This window comes from Vidua chalybeata, chromosome 4, assembly GCF_026979565.1.
Source record: "Vidua chalybeata isolate OUT-0048 chromosome 4, bVidCha1 merged haplotype, whole genome shotgun sequence".
Classification (NCBI taxonomy): Eukaryota; Metazoa; Chordata; class Aves; order Passeriformes; family Viduidae; genus Vidua; species Vidua chalybeata.
In genome coordinates this window covers 45481327-45487326 of record NC_071533.1, presented here as the reverse complement: position 1 = coordinate 45487326, position 6000 = coordinate 45481327, and positions in this window count along the sequence as shown.

Genomic DNA, 6000 nt, shown 5'->3' with positions numbered 1-6000 from the left:
TTGTAAGTGGAAGTTTAAACTTATCTTCTGTGTGGGAAACACATGCATGTAATATTCCATTAGTTCTGTCATCCAGTGTTCATCCAAGAGTAGTCACAGCTTTTCTGGAATCCACTCTTCATAGAATGAATTCCATTCTGAAGAAATAACCATAACAATACACTTTGTCCACAGAAAATTTTAATTAAACACTGTTTTCACACAGAGCTCCTAACCTTGCAACATCAAATAAAATTAAAATATTTTAATTACATTGAAAAGTTTCAGATGTTACCCTCAAAAATGAAGATGATAAATTTTGGTGTCCCAGAGGTTGCACATTAAAAATACCTAAATCTATAAATTGCAGGAAGACACTTAGTGACACTTTGTGGAATGACTCTATCTTTCTAAATATCTATATGCCAAATCACTAATTTCTGGTGAACTACTAAAAAAGAACAAATCCCAAGAGCAAACTAATGTAAAACATCACTGCTACCATGTAAAACACCTTTGGCCACTACTCTTCAAGCCAACAAGTAAACACAGAAAGAAAAGACACAAATAAGAAAAAAAGCCTAAACATGTCTAAAGGAAATTTAAAAATTATTTCATGGGTAGAGTCCTGTATCAAAGGAAACAGCTTCTGAAAAATGCATATAAAAGAACCTATCTGAAGGCAGTACTAATCCTTCTTTTCCATGAATCCTTCTCTTTCACAAATTGACACATTTGGTCCTATAAATAATCCCCCATAGAAAATAAGGAGAATGAAAGGGCTAAATAAAAACAATTAACTCAGAAACTTTGGGGAAAGATCTGTCTCCTTTCCCTGAAATGTCCCTCTGGGGACATAAATGGGATTTGACCCTAGCTGAACTTAGCCTTGTCCCTAAATACACACTGTGCACAATGAGGAAACATACTTGATCTGAAACAGGCAAGTGCCAAATGAGAAAATTCTGAGGATTGACTCTGAGATGAAAGAATTTTGGCAGCTCTTAAAAATTTTAGGTCTGGAAAACGTATGAGAAGGTTTCCAGGTGAGATTTGCATTGTTTCCTAGTATTAGCAACATTAACAATAAATTCATGTTAGTTACAACATTGCTAGCATAGTCACTATGGCATTATACTACTTCCATTATGGGATTTGGTAGGTGGTGGCAAGTGCAGTTTTAAATTAAATTAAAGTAACTATAAGATACAGGTTTTGAATGTATACATTTCACCCTCTAGAAAAAAAAAAAGGAAAAAAAATGCGGGAGAAAGAAAAGATAAAAAAATCTCTTAAAACTCTCTTAGTTAAAAAGGCATTACTTACTTCTTACTTAGTAATAAAAAATAATTAAATAAAAATGAACTTAAAATAATTTCAAATTAGCATTTAACCAGGATTGACATAAAATTCTAGCTTCTAACAGAAGTGCAGTATTAAATAATTTCTCATGAAAAAATAAAATTACATTTGAATTGCTATAAAGGTCTTTTTCTTCACAACCATGTTAGAGTAAATTATCAGTGGTTCCTTTATGTCAGTCAAATGCTATTAATGTCAAAAACCTTGGTGAAAGAAAGCTCACTATTTTTTCATCCATTTTTTTAAAATACTGTTGGATGTGATCCTTAAGTAGGATAAACCAAGCAATGGGACAAGAGGCAATGGGCAGAAACTGATGCACAGGAAGTTCCATCTGAATATGAGCAAGAATTTTTTTACTGTGCAGGTGAGTGAGCAGATTGTCCAGAGAGGGTGTGGAGTTTCCCTCACTGGAGAACCATCTGGACACAACCTGTGCCATGTGCTCTGGAATGACCTTGTTTGAGCAGGGAGGCTAGGCCAGATAACCCACTGTAGTCCCTCCCAACCTGGCCCATTCTGGGATTTTATGTAATTCTATTACACAGAACACCAATTCCAGCCAACAGGTCACATAATACTATTTTTCCCTGAGGATCCAGACGTGGGTTTTCCAGTCCTATTTGAAAAGTAAAAGGTAATAAGCCCCTCAGGAGCTCTTGCCTACAACCAAGTTTCCCTTTGAAGAACTTACAATGAAAGTCAACAACGGCAAGACATACAACTTGATTATTTAGACTTTAATAATGAATTTGACAAATTTCCACTGTATAAGCCTCCTTTCAAGGAACATTCCAAAGAAACAAGTGGGACAGCCAAGAGGTAGTATAAGAGGGGAAAAAAATAGTGTAAACTTTTCTGAGTCAATTGTTAATTCTCAAGGAATATGAAGTAGGCCATCTGCTGCTACACAAATCACTCTGTGAAGAGTCTTCTGCTTAACGAGATCGATTGACCATATGAAACATTAAGACCAAGAGGAACCTTGGAGCCTCCTAACTGCTGCTGTAATTGCTGGAAGAGTGGAATTTAGTGACAAAAAGGATAAAATGAGGGTGCAGAACAGGTGTAGATGCATGGAGAATTAATTTGTGCAACAGACAGCTACTAGACGTGATAATTTTTAGTAGATAGTAGCTTAAGAGAGTAGAAGAACAATGATCAGGCTCTTCACAAAGAAAAAAAATCTCACACCACTTTGCATTTAATTTAAAGTTTCACATTTAAAAATGGGAAAAAAGATATTAGTTTAGCTAAGTAAGAAGATATACAATTGAAAGTCATACCTGTTTTTTTTTGTAGACAAGGCCAATTCTTCAGAGCATGTGTTGAATGCTTTGTGATACTGCTAAGAAGATGCCACTTGAAGGCCAACTTGTAGATCAGGAGGAATGTGCTAAAAAAGTTCTGGTTTGGTTCTTTTCAACAGCTTCAAAAAGGAAAGTCAGGATCTACCATATATTTTCATGTTTTGAAAAAGAATTAGAAGTCACTTCCTGGAACAATGAACCAATAAACCTAAGTGATGCCTAGGGGCATATTTATAGAAATTAATTTTAAGAAAAAAGGGCAGTCTTATAGGTGTCACTAATGGCTGTTAATAATTTTGTTTACATGTTTCTGTAGTCCATGGGTTGACTTTCTGAATCTATTTTAGGGAAGAAATGACAGTACTTTGTCTAAAACTTTGTCTAAAACCAGTAAGATTGAAAGGAAGGGCCAGATTAGCACTACAAATAGACCATACCCTGGAGACCATGCCATAGGGGACAAAGAGAAATAGTAACTATTATCATAACCACTAATAATTTACATTTGTTCCCCTCTTTATTTTTTGCCACGTAGTGCCTGCTAGACAGCACTGCAACGCACCTTTACTAAGCCACAGCTGTGTGATGGTCTTCCATGGGGTAAACGCAAATTTCAGCAGACATCAGCTCCTTTGGTTCAATGCATCACATCTTAGATGCTCTGGTATTCTTATACTGAGTTGATGATTATATTTTGTGGCATGTGAAATTGGTCCTACAGAACTCAAGGGAATGGAAGAAATTATACTGCAGCATATTAACGCATGAATTAAACACTCAAAAAAACCCCTCACATGTTGAGAGTTATCCATTGCAATCACTGTCTTAAGGGAGAGTGACTGGAATTCTTCCCATGAGTTAAATGTAGCTTTGGCAATTTACAGATCTTTGCTCCATGAACTCGTGAAATCCCAGAAGTGTCTAAATTAAATGTTGGCTACAGATCAATGCAGACCAAGGTCACAAAGGTAAAGTAAGTTAGCTAAAGTTAGGAGGAGTAAGTGCAGTGTGAGGCTTTCTCACCCTCAATATGTTACTCTTTTCCATAATTCTGTGTTAGCAGTTTACTATTTTTTTACACTTCTGCCTTGTTTTCTTCTCCTGTTTAGAATAATTTTTTTTTTTAACAAGAGCTGGACCAAGAATGCTTCAGAAAAATGAGAAACAAACCTCACAAGCACAATATTTATTTCTTTTTGAGACAGATAAAATGGCAGGGAAAACAGCTGGCTATTTAGGGCCAGTACAACCAGGAGAAATGGAAAGTTGACACACCTAACAGAGCAAGTATCTTTTGTGAAGATGAAATACAAGCACCAGAGGGGCCACTGTTGTGGGACTATCCAGTCTGTATAACCTCACTATGCCAAAGGAGAAAAACCTTTCCCCGTTCTTCCACCACACTTGGGCAAGCACGAGCAGCAGCACTACCACAAAGCCCTTCAGCAGGCACACGCAGCTCCCCTTCAGCAAACACAGTCTGTGTACAGCCGAATCCTCTGCGGCCAGGTCGCAGCACAGCTCAGCCATCAGGGAGGGCAGCACAGAGATGAGCTGTGCCAGGCAGCAGAGGTTTCCAAAACCCTGCCCTGCTCATGACAGCTCCATTCACTCAAAGGACACGGGGGCTGCACAGCAAGATTCTTGTCTGCACGTAGGAAGAAAAAGACCTATTTCTGTACAGCAGCAAATATTAGAAATTTTGTGCAATTTCATCCCTGCTGTTGAAGATTATTAGGACTTTTTTTCCCCATTGTTATGTAATGGAATTCAAGAAGCAGAGTAGTGGGAGACAATTTAGTACAACCTGACCTCTAATTAACAGTAACAGACGTGTTACAGATTTGAAAGGGGGGGAAAAGAGAGCTTCTTTCACTCACTTTCTTATTATAATTGAAATCTAAGTATGGCCAGACAACAGCTAACCAGGCAGCTAGTGCTTATGGTGAAACTCAGATCTATGAATCATAGGAGTCGATTGTATTAGGGGATCTACTCATTACCTCTTTGGTCTTAAAACATCCCTTATGTCAACACTGATTTTTTTTATCTTTACAAAACTGATACAGGAAATTTACTTAGAAGGCAATACCTTTTCTGCTATTATTGCTGATTCAAATTAAAGTAACTAGGCAGAGAGATAAAACAGTAACCCCATTTCCACTACATGAAAATCAAGCTATCTTAATGGACAAGAGATACAACTGTCAATGGTATTCCACTTTTATGTCAGAATCTGAGCAAATTACCATTTATATAAGCAAAAACTCTGGGCACTTCCTTGTACTGAGTCAAACAAGCATTTGTAATAGATATACTAAAGTACATCTGGACAAACACCTGCTGTAAAACTCCTGAGGAATGACAGTGTCAGTAATGTCCTCGGCTTCTGGGCTGCTTAATGGTGCAATTCCTACAGATGCCACTGTGGGAAATGAACTCATCTCAGCATTTATGTGTAATTTCTGATGTGAAGATATGCTAGAAGGCTACATAGCCTAATAAAAACCTACGTGGTGAAATTATGAGGGGAAAGAGCAACCTGAGCAATGAACTCAGAGTCCTCACACTTTTTAATTCAATGACAGGAACAGTCAGCTACTCAGATATATAGATGCCATCCCAATGCTGTCACATTCTAATGTCTCTCCTGCCTCCCTTTTCTTTGAATGTGCCTTACTTTCAGTATTACTATCTTGGGTTGTTTTTTTGTTGTTGTTGTTTTGTTTTTTTTTTTTACTAGTAATTGTCTTCCCATGAGCAGAGATTATATTCAGGTACATTTTCAAGGCATAAATTAAAACTATGGGTAGGTTTTCTTCACAAAATTATTAAGAGTAATCAGCCTTATCTAAATCATGCATTTGAAGCTGCTGTGCTTTCAAAAGACCCTCCTTCCTATATTCTGGCAGGATTTCTAGGGACAGATCCTAGAGTTCTTACTGCTGAAGGTAGTAGTCCTGCCCAACATGTGATTTCTGTCTTTCACTGGAAACTAGTCTGTGTTTCCAAACACATGGGGAAATTGAGGGAAACAAGTTCACTTGAACATGAAGAAATACAGACTGGTACCATCATCTTGTGCTGTTGCAGCATCATTTCACATTGTGCATATTCTGAATTACACTAACCTACAAACTGGTGACATCCATCAGGTCACAAATAATCACAATGATGACACAGCACAGAGACACAAATCTTTGCTTTGCACAAATCTTCATCGTGCTAAGCAAACATGAAAACTTCCCAACACAAAATAAATACATAAACTTCCTATAGATACATTTGTTGTGTTCAGGTTGCTGCCTCGGGTGTTACAGCAGAAAGGATTCTTAAGCCACTTTTTCAT